Source organism: Canis lupus, chromosome 34 (assembly GCF_003254725.2).
Source record: "Canis lupus dingo isolate Sandy chromosome 34, ASM325472v2, whole genome shotgun sequence".
In the NCBI taxonomy this organism is placed as follows: Eukaryota; Metazoa; Chordata; class Mammalia; order Carnivora; family Canidae; genus Canis; species Canis lupus.
Genome location: NC_064276.1, coordinates 22,276,583 through 22,293,304, shown reverse-complemented (window position 1 = coordinate 22,293,304; position 16,722 = coordinate 22,276,583). Strand labels below are relative to the sequence as shown.

The 16,722-nt window shown below is 40.5% G+C and overlaps 1 long non-coding RNA gene across 1 annotated transcript in view; it reads right to left on the bottom strand.

Moving 5' to 3' along the window:
* LOC112645826 (uncharacterized) overlaps positions 1–16,477 on the bottom strand; it is a 43,131-nt gene extending 26,654 nt beyond the window's left edge. Inside the window, exon 1 of the long non-coding RNA XR_003127278.3 lies at positions 16,352–16,477. This is a non-coding gene — a long non-coding RNA (uncharacterized LOC112645826). The remainder of the gene's footprint in view (positions 1–16,351) is intronic.
* Between the last annotated feature and the right edge of the window lie 245 nt (positions 16,478–16,722).

Genomic DNA, 16,722 nt, shown 5'->3' with positions numbered 1-16,722 from the left:
TTTTTTTTTTTTAAATTTGCAAGTGAATGGCTATAGGGGCCTGCTAGAGTAAGAGTCAGAGGCTTTCCTCATGATATCTAAGGTTCAGCCCACACAGGTTGGGCCAAAGTTTTATAGCTTTGTTTGTGCAAACACCTGCCATCTATAACATTCTTCTCTGTTCCCTCTTGCTTTTCCCTATCAAACCAACCTTCTCCAGAGACAGAATAATAGCTAGGATGAGGAATAAAGGAAGCTACAAAAACAAATACCTTGCCTGGGCCTTTCTTAAGCACCTTTGTTATCCTTTGAATATACAACACAATCCTTAGCCATACAGTTGAGAAGAGAGTATGAGTTTTTCCAATATTATTATATCCTATATAAAGAATTTCCTTATCCAGATCCCTGGCCTGAGTTTCAGGGCCTGCTAGACTACATTATTATTGAGCATAAAGTAAAGGCTTTTTAGCAGCCTTGTTGAGAGTGGCTTTTGGGGAGTTAAGACAGGCAGTGGTGCAAGCAGGAAATATAGAAGTTCATATGAAGATGAGGAGGGTCTGAGCTAAGACAGTGGTGATGTTGAGGACAAGTAGACTGAGGAGGGAGAGAGGCCATGGGGCCAGAATGAATGCTGGGCTGAGATAGAAAAATAAGGTTATATTTGAGGGCTTTGTAAATGAAATATATTTCCTAGCAAAGGCACATTAGTATTATTGTTTATAGGAAATGAGACTTACAAACACGAATGGAACAATGATGAAGTAAGCCTAGCGAGATCTGAGTGTATATTTTAAAGAGTCAGAGAAAAGTTTGCCAAAGGTAAGGGCAACGGGTTATGAAAAGCCACACAGGTTTGACGTATTTGATTGAACCTGATGCCACAGACAGAAAGGAGCCAATGGAGATGCTTGAATGACATCAGGCAGCAATTTGAAGGATGAGTAGGAGGAGGGGAAGTTGGAAATAGAGATTAAAAAAGCCTTTGCAAGATCTCAGGCTTGTAGGGATCAGCATTAAAACCAGGTAGAGGAAAAAAATCAAATAAAGAAAGAAAGAAAGAAAGAAAGAAAGAAAGAAAGAAAGAAAGAAAGAAAGAAAGAAAGAAAACCAGGTAGAGGAAACAAAGACATTGAAGAAGACTCTAAGATGATCAAAAGCACACAACATATACCTCTATACCTCGGTTTCTCACCTCTGAAGGAAGAGTGGTAAGCCTATTGTCACATCGTTACTATAAAGCCCAGAGCAGCAGTGCAGCAGAAAGCATATGAGTACACAATAGAAACCAGACTTGATGAGTTAAAATCCCAACTCTGCTACCTACTAGCTGAATATCCTTGGGCAAGTTGCTGACCCTCATGTGCCTCCATTTCCTCATTTGTAGACTGTAACTTCAAACAATACCTACTCCATAGGCTTGCGTGAAGGTTTATGGAATGTGTATATACAAAGAACTCCATTCAGTGCATAGTAAAGGCTATGTAAGTGTTGGCTATAATGATATATAGAGAGAAAGTACCTTGCTCAGCACCCATGCCCAATAATTGATATAGCTTATATTTTTGAAATGTAATAGTTAGGAAAAAGTATAACAGGTAAGGACTTAAAGCCCACTAGTTTAATTCCACCTGAGCCTGTGCCTCTAGGACTCCCATTACAGCATCCTTGTCTCACACTTGTCTAGCTTCTCCTTGAACAATTCCAATAGCAAGGAACTCAGGAATGTGCCCAAACTCCAGGGGAAGGCTCTCTGCCTTAACCTCTCTCTGGCTTCTGGCTAATAACCCTGAGTCATTGCCCAGTTACCCTCATTAGAGATCATAAAACCAAAGCAGACCACAAAAGGACCCTGCCCTTCCAACAATGGTTGCAGCCCTATTTTCTGTAGCCTGTGAGTCTCCTAGAGGCTGAAAGGATCTGCCTCTTTCATTTTCCCTGTGCAGGTCTGTTGGACATTGAGTTTGATCCTCTGTTTTCTATCACAACTCTATGAAAAGTATAGACTTCCATATCCTTATCTAATTAAGCAACTTTCTGCTATACTAAGCGAAGATGATTTATGTAAAAAGTCTAGAACTTGGTAATTGAAATAATTCAATAAATACTTTCTGAGCATACACCAAATATTAGGCACTGAGTTAGAAGATGAGACTAGAATTAAATAAAATGTCAGCCTTTCCTTCCAGGACCTCAACTCCTGTTGGAAAGACAGACTCCTATGAATAAATAAAATGTAGGGCAGGTTTTGAAATCAATTTGCCTCTAGACTTTCCCTTCCAAGACTCCTGATGTTCACTTCTCTTGCCTTATTCCGACAATGGCCACGCAAATCCTAGAACAGGTAAAAATAATAAGATTTGCCTGAGAATTTGAATATCGACAAGAATACCCATTGTGGTCTTTAGCTTGGAGCATTAGAAATACAATTTTAAAAATGTTAGAAAATATATGGTTGCAGTGACATTAGAAAAGTTATGAGTTTCATTTGGGGAAATGTTTACCCTGAATTTAAAAGCTGCACTGAATACCCAAAAATTCTTCTTCTACCATTTTATTTAACTTATGAGAAAATTGAAACCAATACCAAGGAGAGACTTGCCCAAAGGTGTGTGGGTGGTATGCCAAAGCAAGAAGAGGTAATGAGGTGACAATGGGGCATCTATGAAAAGCTGTGCTACAAACATTTGGAAATCTGTATCTAGTGTACAGGTCAGAGCCAGACAGGTTGTGATGACATCTCTTGAGCACTGATGTAGCTAAAATTCTGCCAGTGAATTAAATCTCCACAGGGCAATTGTTTAGAGAGGGGAAATGAGAGACAAAGGCTGAGTTATGTGGTAAATAATCATGTTTTGGTGAAAGAGGGAAGAGAAACTTGCAAAGTGGCAAAACAAATTTTCCTGTAAAGTAGAAGAAAAGAGGGTGAGAAGACTTTCATAGAACCTCAGAGATACCATATCTCTAAAAACATTTTTTTTATTTTTAAAGACTTTATTTATTTATTTACAAGAGACACAGAGGCAGAGACACAGGCAGAGGGAGAAGCAGACTCCCTATGGGGAGCCCGATGCAGGACTTGATCCCAGGACTCTAGGATTACAACCCGAGCCAAAGGTAGAGCTTTCAGAAAGAAATGAATTGTCAACAAATCCAATCATTTGGATAGGCCCGGAAAATCGTTGACTGAGAATTGACCAAATGAAGTCCCTAAGGTATTTGGAAGTCATTTCAGAAGAGCAATGACTGCAGATGCCAGAATTCAAGGTACTAAATTAGGGATTGAGGCTTGCCTTTCATAGTAGCAAGTGTTATTATCACTCATCTCTTTGGACAGGCTAACTGGGAAGACTGGGGCAGGACCTTTGACCTGCTGCCAACATAGAATGACTACTCTTTACCTCAAAGGGAGAGCTTCAGATTTTATAGAGCTTGATGCTGCTCTCTGCTACCAGATTGCATGGCGCCTTTATTTTAAAAGACCCTTGATTGCTCTACCTAAAGTTAATCTGTATTCTTTTTTTCCTGGAGGTTTCCAACTGGACCCGTAGGTTCTATTACCAATTGGTGGTATTTTTTGGACTGAGGATACTACTTAAACCTTGCTATTATACTCAATTAATAGCCTTTTGCTGGACTCTGTGTGTTAGGCCCAGTGCCACTAAAAATATAGAATTTCATAAAGCATACCCCCCCGACTCATGGCAAAAAGATGCACAACAAATATCCAATGAGTTTGTACTGATGAATGCAAAGTATTGAAAGCACACAGAAGGTAGAGATGAATTGCTTGAAAGTTTGTCAACAGAAATTGTATTTTCTTCAGAGAGGCTCCCAGTCCTGGTCCTCCTGCTCCCTTTGCCCTCCCCCTTCTATCTACACTAAGCTGTAGCAGTTCGTGGGTAGCAAGTGTTTCTATACAGGTGGAAAGACGTCATTTTAGGAGTACATTCCTGATTTTCTTGACTTGCCAGTTAATGCTCCATCTGACTCATGATGCCACAGGTATTTATTGCTCAACAAGCCAGGTGTGATAGCTCTAGCAGATCCAAGTCCCACAGCCATAATAAAGGCTAGAATTTTCGTTTAGTAAACAACTTGGTCTGTAATTTGGGGTTTGTTTTCTTACTTGATTGAGCTGTTGCCTAGAAATACCACCTTTTCAAAACACATATTTTACTATAAATTTATTTCTAGAAAGTCTGCCAGCTTAACTGCAAAATTTGGAATAGATTTTCTTTTTCTATTTTCTTGAATGTCTAATTAGATGCAGTGTTTCTTAGGATCTTGTAGTATCGGTATAGGAGTCAACTTTAAAATGAGCTAATCTGGGCCTTCTATCTGATCCTTGAATCAGGTCTTCATCACTTCTACCATGTGGACATCTGGCCTTCCAGTCATTCAACAGTGGGTGGCATGTAACTAGATTTATGATCACTCCTTAATACTGGGCTTTCTTTATGAAATGGCCTATTACTTATTTTGTGTGTTATGTTTTCCGGATTTTAGAGAAGACGCCTCATCATAGCAATCCTATTATCTCAATGTTGCTCAATTTTCAAATTGCTTTCACTTGCATTTCCTCACATGATTCTTAACATTACTGTGAAGTGGACAGAACTGGTATTACCGCCATAGTGCCAGGAGAACAGCCACCCAGGTCCCCAGTCCTATTTTTTGTGTACTACCTCATACTACAATGACTCTCAAAATCTTTTTCCACATACCCACATGACTGTCTCAGGGACCTTTATTAGCACTCAGCTTACACTACTGCAGATACCTCAGGGACAAATGTTTAAATTAATCTGAATTCTTCAGTGTGGTTTATGGAGTTGACTAGGAAAAAAAAGAATTATATACTCATGCTATTGTTTCTCACCATCTTTGTGAGAAAAATAGCACTATTAATTTTCCACTTGGGAATACATTTGGATCCTTCAAGAGGTCAAAACTTTTAAAGAGTTGCTGGACTTTAGGCCAGGAGTCCTTTCAAATAATATCCACCGTCGATTTAGTGCCTATTCTGTGGCAGTCATTGCGCCAAGTTCTCTGTACACATCACCTCCCTTCAAGATGAGCTAATGACCACTCTGTATTAAGTGTCATTATTTCTATTTTATAGTTGAGAAAACTAAAGCTTAAACGGTTTGAACAACTCACCTAATGGTGGCTAGCAAGGGACTCCAGGTTCTGGGACTTAAATCTAGACTTATTCTAACTTGAAATCCTGAGCTCTTTAGCTGCTATGTTGGTATTTCTTAAAGTGTGTTGTCCACACCATGTACCTTGAATCACCTGAGTTATCTGTCAATAAATCAGTTTCCTGGACCTTTTCCCAAGGCTATTGAATGGCAATTTATGGCCCCCGCATCTTCATTTGGAACAAGTCTTCATTTGGAACACTAAGGTTTGAGAACAATTCCATTCTATGATCCTTCCTCTAAAACACTTTTATAAAGGTGAGAGAAGGATTTGGAGAAGCTTTGGCTTCATTGTACACATGGGTGCTGCCACATAGTTATAATTCTGACCAGTGCTTACTGGGTTTATAGGCATCAAAGGGTTTGTACTTGGCTATTTTGACACTGCACAAGATGTCATGAATAAAGTATATGGAATTAGAATATGGAGAGTTTTTGCTGTTTTCCACCCCTATGTCAGATACAACGAAGATACATGAAGACTTAAAATTTCAGAACTTTCTGTTTTGTAGAAAGGCTGCACAAATTTTTAAATGGCATCTCTTCTTCTTGTTACAAGGTCTCTATAAGTATGTTCTTACCATTCTCCTAGGCTATTCCTGCTAAAGTGCTTTCTCCAAAAATGGGGAAAAGAATGAGTAGACCTCACTAAACCATTGAGGAGTGTTTATTGAAGAGAGATTTTGTAATTTGCATTTGTCAAGACAGTAGTGCAATGTAGAGAACACAACTCCTCCAAACTTTAAGAAATATACAAAAGGAAATGTCAGTGGGGGTGAGACATAGGATGCCACAGTATCTTCTGGGTTTAGAAACACGTTCAATATCATACATGAGAAGCCTTCATAGTGAGCCCATCTGCCATACTTCTCTGCGACTCACCAAGCCCAAGGGCAGTGAAACACACCCAGTTGGTTGTTTTGTTGATGTTGATTATGAAAACCCGTTGTAATTTGGGTACAGTGCACTTTAAAAGGGAGTGGAGAATATATTCAAAAGTTGAAGTGGAAGGAGATCTTACTCTTCTGTAGATATACATGGATCATCTATGTATCTATGTATCTATCTATCTAATTATCCTATCAGGAGGGCTGCCCTGTGTAGTAGCATACACCTCATTTTTACTGATGAGAAAATATGACTCTGAGAAATAAAGGCAATTGCCCAACCCAATATAGCTAATGCCAGAGTCAAAACAATAATTTAAGTCACTCCAAACTGAGGGCATTTTTGTCTTCAAGAAACTTCCATGGGAAAAAAAAAATAATTCTTCAAAGGGGGATGGAAAATATAAATTACCATTGTGAGTGTAGGACGTTATTGATATCATTATGCCTCATGTTGAGGAGCTTCATTCCTTCTTAAATGCTGAGGCCTGTGCTAGAGACTCCATGATAATAAACTGTAAAAGATTTCCTGCTTCTGAATGTTTTGAGATTAAAAGTGCAAACCCTACTTGCGGGGCTATGTATTGTTTTCATTTCTTTTCCGTGTGGGTGGTCTGCTCCGATTCCCAAGACCACCACTATCGCAGAGCTGGAACGCTGGCTGATGATGCACTAGGGAATTTAGAACTGTTGTTTTGCCTTCCAAAACAACAGCTGAGCCAGCCAAGCCCAGGTCAGCAGGCACACAAACACACACACCTGCACAGAGATTAGCCTCCAGCTTTAGCTCCACCCACTCAATCCCTTCATCAAAAGGAGCTCCCCTTGCCTTTCCGAGGCTCCCGCTCCCATCTGTAGACATCTAGAAATGTATGCATGCTGACATCAAGACACCAGGGACAGGGTTACAAAAGGAAACCCCAAGTCAGTGATCCAGATTTCTCAAACAGCAGCCTGAGCATAGGATCAGAGAATTTACATTTCTCAGTATAGTTGGTTCTGTTAGCTTGAAAATGCATCTACCGGGGATCCCTGGGTGGCTCAGCAGTTTAGTGCCTGCCTTTGGCCCAGGGTGTGATCCTGGAGACCCTGGATCGAGTCCCGCTTCAGGCTCCCTGCATGGAGCCTGCTTCTCCCTTCGCCTGTGTCTCTCTGCCTCTTTCTCTGTGTGTCTCTCATGAATAAATAAGTAGTCTTTAAAAAAAAAAAAAAAAGAAAGAAAGAAAATGCATCTACCCCAGATTCAACTTCTGCCTTTCTGTCCCAGGACTCTTGGTACGCAATAAGCACAAAAAACAATCCTGCCATTCATAATGATGTGCTGCTGTCTGGCTATTTGACATGTGCCGGGTGTACTCAGCAAATCAGAGGCAGGCCTGGAATATGCCCAGCCTATGGACTCTAATTTTTTTATTTCAATTTATTGTCTGTGCAGCTCTTTGAAGAGAAGGTCTACCAATAGCTACCCATAGAACTTTCAGAGTGTGTCACTTGAAAGCAATGCTCTTGGTAAATAATGTGCAGTCCCCAGAGGAGATCCCAGGTTGCTGTGGGAGTTAGTCATATTTCAACATTCCACGTGAGGGAGAACTAACTGAAGAGTGGTGAAAGTACCTCTGACATGTTGGTTTTAGACAAACTTGAGTTGAAAAAAGGCAGTTGTATTTTCCCTTCTTTTGTTTGCCCCAGTGAACTTTTGTTCCATTAGAACTGTTCTTTCTTCAGACTCTGGCATCTGCTGTTCAAACCACCCCCTCACGCTCAGACATGTTTATGAACTTTTCTCAGAAAATTCTGACGTTACCTCTCTGGGAAATTTTGTCAGAAGCTTTTCCATGTGGCCAGACTTAAACGAACTCACAAAGACTTTCTAGCCACCCAGGGCCTCCTTCAGAGGTTGTAGTGATTGGGGTCAAGGTGGTCAATCTCCACCTTTTAAAAAAAGCAATGGAGGAACAATAATGATCTTGAAAAATCAGTCTTGGGCTTATTCTTAGGATACTCTCCCACGAAAGGTGCAGCTTGGGATGTATATAAGCTCACCCTAAGTTCAGAAATTCCACTGGGAATGGAGAGAAGAGGTGAGTAGCCTCAAAATGTCATAATAGAGACTAGGGGAAAAGGTTAAGAAAGAAAAGAATATAGCGGGGCACCTGGGTGGCTTCCTTCATTAAGTGCCTAACTCTTGATTTTGACTCAGGTCATGATCTCAGAGTTGTGAGATCAAGCCCCACATTGGGCTCTGTGCTGAGCATGGGGACTGCTTAAGATTCTCTCTCTCCTTTTCAAAAAAAAAAAAAAAAAGATTATAGCAAAGAAAAACATAAGCAAGTGTTTGGGGACAAAAGCCAAGCCATAGGGATAGCATTGTAGAAAAGAAAGAATAACTCATACCTCTTAAATAGCTATTATGATTTAGGTTCCTAGGGTATTTAGGGAAAACACTTTAAGCATAGACTCTAATCTAATTGTCATAAGGAAGATTGAGTTATTTCCCATCACCTACCCTTCTGGTTCATCTGTTGAAGTCCTAAACCCCAGTATCTCAGAATGGGGACTTCCTTGAAAATAAGGTCATTTCAGATGCATTTAGTTAAGATGAGGTCTTTTGGATGGACCCTAATCCAGGATGGCTGGTGTTCTTATATAAGGAAAAAATTAGTTCTAGATACCCCAAGAAGGAAGACAATGTGAAGTGACAGGGAGAGGACAACTAACTACAAGGAACATCCTTCCTTCACAGCCCTCTGGAGAAATCAACCCTCCTGACACCTGATTTTGAACTTCTTGCCTCCAGAACTATGTGGCAATATATCTCTTTGTTAACGCTGCTATTTGTGGTACATTGTTTACTGCAAGCCTAGCAGACTAATACAGAAAGTGTAAGGGCCAAGACAGGCCACCTCAAGATGAGCCACTTCGGCATGAAGATTATTTTGAGTTAAAAGCAATCAAAACCTAGCAGATTTGGAAAAAGCTCTTCACCACCCCACAACCACCTGAAAAGAATTGGGATAGAGGACCTGCTCATTTTGCCTGTCTTTGAAATTTCCATGTGTCTGTGGATTCCTTGTACATACAAAACTAAATTTGATTTTGTCCTGTCATGTCAGTTTGATTCTTAGTCCACCTAGAAGGACCTTGAAGTGCAGAGAAAATTCTTCCTTCCTCCCTGTTATCGTTCCACACAAGAGGAAACTAAGGCTTGAAAAGGTGACTCAGGCTCACTCATAACAAGTGAGTTGGAATTTGAACAGAGATCTGCTTGAACCCAGAGTCTCGTAGTTTTTCCTGACACCCATTTAGAGCTTGATGCTAGAATAAAATATGGCCCTCTTTGAAAAGAACATGATAATTCTGTAGTTTTCAGATGTTTTGGCTAGAGACACCTTTGTTCACAGTGTAATGAAGAAGTTCTGTGCACTAAAACTCCAGTGGGTGATTGATGTCAGCCTCTTGTGACTGTCTCAAGTGACCTCAAGGAGAAATAAAAAACGGGAAGAACTGGAAAACCATTAAGCAGATGCACAAGCAGTATTTTTAAACAATCCGAAGTGATAGAAACACAATGTGTTCAGATGACCTAAGGGTCTTTGTCCTGTCTATGCGGTGGAACAAATTATTAAAACCGTAAAAAATTAGATCATCTGGTGACATGCAAGGATTTGGAGAACTGCTTGCAAACACATATACCCCTTCCCCTTTTCATATATAATCCCCTGTAGCTAACAAGCTGTGAAGCAGTTCTTCAGAGCAATGAAGCAATCTGAAAGACTATCTCCTGGGCTATTGCCCCCAATAAGACAACAAATAAAGAGTTTACTAACCCACTTTGAGGTTGATTTTCTTTCAATCGACAGTTCACTATGTAAAGCAGCTAATGGCAAAGATGTTCCAGTTGGAATGGGGATGATGCCTATGATCTGACCTGTTCATCCCTCTCCCCATCACCACACTGATCATCTTTAAGAGGCCCATGAAACCCACTGCTCAAGAACACTGCTTGGAAAGCACTATATATAAAGGGATACTAATGGACACTAACATAGTACTAACATTAGGCATACCACAAGAGAGCAAAAAAGGTCATTATTAACTGTTATGAGATTCATCATATAAAAGTAGACATCATACCCTGGGGTACATAAAGATGCAAAGCCTTAAAGACGTCTCCACTTCAGGTTGTTGGATTATGTCAGAGAAGAAAGAGCACTAGACGGGAGGAAATGTGCCACTTACTAGCCATGTGAGGTGGGCAAGTTCTTCCCTCTCAGACTCTCTTTCCCTGCCTGTAAAGTCTAGGTTATTGTGTATGACCTGTGTACCTCCCAGGCTCAGAGAAATGACCAATGGTGTGAGAAGAGCCTTGCAAATCATGGAGCAAAGTGACCCAACATGATGAGGATTTCTCTCTTGCTGAATTCTCTAAGTATAAAAAAATTCTGTTAAGGAGATCAATACTCAGTCAAACATGCCGAGGAATCAGGGAGGGACCTTGGGGTGAAGGCTCCTGATTCCCAAGCCAAACCAGTACAAGTTGGGATAAATATCATGCCTGGGAGAGTCAGCACACTGTGAAATTATGAAGTGTGATTGTTAACTGGACCATTCTGCACAGGCCTTCATCTCTGCATTCAGTATTTTCTTTGAAGTCCATGACCTTCTATGTGTCACTGAACTGCTGAATGACTACTCTGAACTGAATCAAGCATCCGAGCCCACCCTGCTGATGTAATCAGACAAGGTTCACCCCGCACAGTCAGAGTCCCTGGTCTGCATTCAGCCTAGCAATTCAAGTGGAGCGCATCGGGGCTATTAAAACATGTAAGAGCTGCACTCAGGCATAAGCCGTAGACCTCAGGAATAAGAATGACCAACCTATGATTCGTTTTTTGTTCTTCTAGTCCTGTTGGAAACTCTTGGTGATTCATTTATTTTTAATGGGGAGTTCAACTAATACTCAGCTAATAACAATGAAAGGGCACCATTTCACTTTATGGCTAGATTTCAAAAATTCTAGAATTTAAGAGGAAGGGAACTTAGAGGTCACTTGGCCCAACTCTCTCATTTTATAGCTGGGCGAACTAAGATCCCAAAAGGGATACTGACTTTTCAAAGTTCGCTCAGTGGGTAAGCAGGAAAGTACGTTTTAGAAGTCACGTCAATGATCTCCCAACCTCAGGTTGTATTTATGGACTATCAAAAGAATGAGCATATTAGTATTATGGGGCTGCTGGGGAGGCGGAGACAGTGAGATCTCATTTGCACAACGTATTTGGAAACTCAACAACCACAAAGACGTAGAAAGTGCCTAAGCATGTGGCTCTGTGCTGGGCATAGAAATTGTAGGTTGTGTTCGCTAACGGTACTTGTGAAATAACGTTTTAAATATACATTTCGGGTGGATGCATATATCAATAAGCTTAAAATAAAATATTGCACAGCTCAATATTAGTGCATATATATTCATAAATTGCCACCTGATGACTTAGTTTGTGACTTCCAAACTTTGATAAATCACATAAAGAGAGCTTCTAAGACATCACCGTCATGCTAAATGAATTATATAAAAATGCAGCTTCTTGCTAGAATGAATACCCCTCTATGTGGGTAAGTCTTCTCTACGTATGCATCCATGTATCTATAGAATACATCTCAATGGCACTTTAGGAAAATCTTTATAAAATAAAGTTTCACTTCTTCACATTTTATTCCAAGAAACTGAGATGTGAAATGACTCATTTGGTTCTTACACTTGCTTGCCACATAACTATGGGCAGATGCCTGAACTAATCTGCACCTTAATTTCCTCCTGTGTAAAATGGAGACAGTAGCTCTACCTGCCTCATAGGACTGTGCTAAGTGAAATAATGCATGGAGAGCACTTTTTAAGGATGAACTCCCTTTATCATTATCCGTTAAGTTCACACAGAGCAAAAGTAGTGTGCCTAAGACCGCAATCTGTGCTTTCTGCCTCTAGTTTCTCTGCCCTTCCATTCTTCTGCTTTTCCTTTTAGTCTTTGTCCCACTGAAATGTTTCGAATTCTCAGTAGTTTGTGGCTATGTCTTCCCTCAGAGAATTTCTTCCCTTCAATTTGGGGCATCAATGCCTCCCCATTTCCATTTTATTATTTTTTTAAGATTTTATTTATTTATTCATGAGAGACAGAGAGAGATAGAGACACAGGCAGAGGGAGAAGCAGGCTCCATGCCAGGAGCCCAACATGGGACTTGATCCCGGGACTCCAGGATCGCGCCCTGGGCCAAAGGCAGGCGCTAAACCACTGAGCCACCCAGGGATCCCCTCCATTTTATTTTAAATGAGACTTCATTTTAGAAGTAATTTAAACAATTCTAAATATCTAAATAATTAAAGTATTGCCAACTTTCATTGTGCAGTTATAAGCGATGATCTGAACTCTTGTATTTTAGAAGGAAATCATATTTTACAGTTTTGGAGTATATTACCAATATAAGATGCTCTCATATCCATTATTTAATGTGATTTTCACAAGAACCCAGTGAACTACATACAACACACCTTTGATGGTTGAGGACCTAAGGCCCAGAAAAGTTAAAGAACTGCGAAGTATCAAACAATCCTAAGTGGCAGACTGAAGACTAGAGTCTAGTTCAAGCACCGTGAACTCAAATTCCTAAAAAGTCTGTATGGGAGCAATACAACAGGGAACAGTGAAGTCTGTGGAAAAGTAGAGAGCTATAAACATAGAAATAAGTGTTGGCTCAATATTCCCTGACCTTCCAATATTTAAAGAGAAGCCATAAAAAATTTTTAAAGATTTTATTTATTTTTTATTTGTTTTTAAAGATTTATTTATTCATGAGACACACACACACACACACACACAGAGGCAGAGACATAGGCAGAGGGAGAAGCAGGCTCCATGCAGGGAACCTGATGTGGGATTCAATCACGGGACCCTGGGATCACGCCCTGAGCCAAAGGCAGATGCTCAACCACTGAGCCACCCAGGCATCCCAAGATTTTATTTATTTATTCATGAGAGACACAGAGAGAGGCAGAGACACAGGCTGAAGGAGAAGCAGACTCCCTGAAGGGGAACCTGATGCAGAACTCGATCCCAGGACTCTGGGATCATGACCCGAGCTGAAGGCAGACGCTCAACCACTGAGCCACCCAGGCATCCCTCAGAAATATTTTTATGTGAGATCCAATTGTTAAAACATTTTGAATTCCAAATATGACACATCCCTGGGCCACCAGAATGCAATGCTCAATTTAGACTGATAAACTTTTGGCCACATACCCTCTTTCTCCTGCCCGGACTGAATTTATTTCAGAATATCAAAATGTGTCTTTTTCTCTCAGGCTAGAACAAGCCAAGTCAACTTTTTCTAAACTCAAAACCTAGACTCAGATGTCTAACAACCAAGTCAAACTTAACATAGCACTCCCTAGTCCTCTGAATGATACCACCGTCCACCTGGTTTCTCACATAGAGACCCTAGGAGCCATCCTGGATATCTGTCCTGCCCTCACATCCCACATGCAACATAGAAGAAGGTTCTGTTATTTGTCTCTGAAACTAAGCCCTAGTCCAGCTCCGTCTTGTCATGACAAACTGCCCTGGAACTACATTTAGTTCTACTTGTCCTGTGACAGCAACACTCTAACTGCTCACTCTGCCTCACTTTTGTCCCTAAGAATTCATCCTCTGTACAGCAGGGTGACCATTTAAAGACACAAGGCAGATGACATCACACACACCTTTGCTTAAACCTCTCCAAGGCTTTCTCTCCAAGCAGAATAAAGCCCTATGCTGCTCTGCATCATCAGGTTCCACCCTAGCTCTTTTGCTTCTTCTCTCCCCGTTGGTTGCTGGGCATCATCCACATGGACGTTCTTTTGGTCTCGCAGACACCCCACACTCACCGTCTGCTAAGACCTTCGCTATTTCTATTTCTTCTTCCTAGACTATCCTACTGGCCCAGCTTACTGAGTGATGCTATGGCGTAAGAGTGCAGGCTCTGCTGCTGGGCTTCCTAGTTCAAATTCCAGCTCTGTCGCATCGGGCAAGTGGTTTCATGTCTCTGCTTCAGTATGCTCGTGTGTAATATGGAGAAAATAAATAACAGGTCCTCCTCCCAAAGGGTTGCCATGAAGCTTGAGCTAGCTCATAAAAGTAGAGAACTCACAGCCCCTTGCACACAGTAGGCAGCCGGTTTATCTTCAAATGCTTTCTGCGCATCACTCACTGACTTCCTCTAACTCAGGTCTCAATTAAAATAGCACCTCCTCAAAGAAGCCTTCACTGATGGCCTCCTGAAAGAGCCCCCCATCCCAGTCTCTATCGCATTACTTTTTTTTTTTCAATAATACTTCTCAGTAGCTGACCTTTCTTATTTACTTATATATCTACATGTTTTTAGAACATCTCTCCCCATTGGAATGTATGCATGCTCCAAGAGGACAGGGATTCTATTTTTTCAAATATTTTTCTCTTTAAGCAATCTCTGCACCCAACGTGAGGCTGGAAGTCACAACCCCAAGATCAAGAATCACATCAAGAGACTTAGACAGCCAGTCACCCAGGGAGTCTATTTTTGATAAGCACCTGAAATGCTGAATTCAAAATGCCCCCATACTAACAAAGGTGCCTGGCACATGGTGGGTGCCCCACAAAGATGTGTTATGCCTGTCCTCCCTACATCATGGACACACAGAGGGTGCTTAGTGAGGATTTGCTCAAATGGATGACACTGAAATCCATTTAAGCATACTTTCCCACTTAAGAGGAAACTGACCCTTGGGAACTTTAGAACAGCCTGTTCTTGATTCCCTAATAAAGCCCAATCATCCCATTAGAATGCTACCCTTCTTTCCATAGTCAAGTCGGGAACAAAACAACATGCTAGGCTCTTTCACACATTAGACATAATTGCAGCCTGAGTGTTTGATGCTATGAAGAATTCTACGTAAGAAATGTGTTCTTAGGCTTTCCCACTTTATGTTACAGGACTCTAGTTTTCCACAGACTTCAAAGAGAAATGCTAAATTATTCATTAGTAAGATATTAGCAATAGGAAATCTTCCTCAACTAAGACCTCTCCATCCGCAGTTGCTATTACTCGGAGATGTTCTAAATTATATTTGAGGGCAGTATCTAGCTTTCAAAAGTGCCAGTGACTGTATCTGGTTCTAATAAAATTGTGTATGTGGACGTTCAGCAGAGGATTACAGCAGGAAGGACATTATGGGTCCAACCCCTCATTTAGCATAAGAGCAAATGAGGTCCAGAGAGGGCACTACTCAGAGTCAAGACCACATTCAGGTGTTTTTGTTTCCACTCCAGGATTTTTTCCACTATCTAAACAGAAATCGCATATTGTTTCTTGTTTCCCCTTTTGCCACCCCATTTCTTACAATAAAAATTTTCAAGTAAATGAAAAAAAGAAAAGAGAACAGTGTAATGAGTATCTTTTTGCCCATAATCTAGATTGGACAATTGTTAATATTTTGCTATATAGACATAATCAATTTTTTTGACTGGATGATTTTTTTAAAGATTTTATTTATTCACTCATGAGAGACAGAGAGAGAGAGGCAGAGACACAGGCAGAGGGAGAAGCAGGCTCCATGCAAGGAGCCCAACACGGGGCTGGATCCCAGGACTTCAGGATCACGCCCTGAGCTGAAGGCAGACATTCAACCACTGAGCCACCCAGACGTCCCAACTAAAGTGATTAAAGGTAAATTATCCATAATGCAGCATTTTGTCTCTGTCATATGTTGCTAAAAATAAGGATATGTCCTTATGTAACCACAATATCACTATAATGCCTAAACAAAATTTAGAATAATTCCTTAACATCATCTAATACCCAAATCATATTCAAATCCTTCCAAGTGCTGTCATAATTTCACTTATAGCTGGTTTGTCTAATTGGGATCCGATCAAAGCATTGCCTCTGATAGTTGTTTTTTTAACTCTCTTTTAGTTTAAAGCATTCTCCCTTTTAATGTCATCACATACTATTTTAGTTTATTATCTGATTTTCAAAATACTGACTTGTTAAAAAGACAGGCAAAGTATTCTGTAGAATGTCTATCTTCTGTTGGCATAAATCTTCCTTATTGGTGTTTGATTTGTTCCTCTATCCTCCATATTTCTTATGAACTGGAAGTAAGATCTAAAGACTTGATTACATTCACATCAAAGTGCCTTTATTTTTGAGGATAGAAATTAGCAGCCATTTCCCTATTATAATTAATTGAACAAAACTCTGAGATTGACTTACAAAAAATAACAGGAAAGGCCAGCAGATGATGTGGGAAGGAGGAGACTATCCCAATTATATTACTGCATTCCAGGGTCCGGTATTTAGCTGTGGTCCTCAGAACTTGAACGGATTTCAAGGGACACACAAAGGGAATGGAATGCAAACCAGAATGTTACCTTTATGATTCGGAATGAGATATGTATTAAAACTACTGGAGTATTAGCATTGGTAAGACTAGTGTATTTCCCCCATAGGCAGGATTTTGGGAGCCTATTTGCATATCAGAATCATCTAGGACTCTTAAGAAAAATAGCACCCCCGTAGGTTCTGATTGAATTAGACTTGAGGGAAGAGTGGGCATTAATACTCCTTAAAACCTCCCAAGGTGG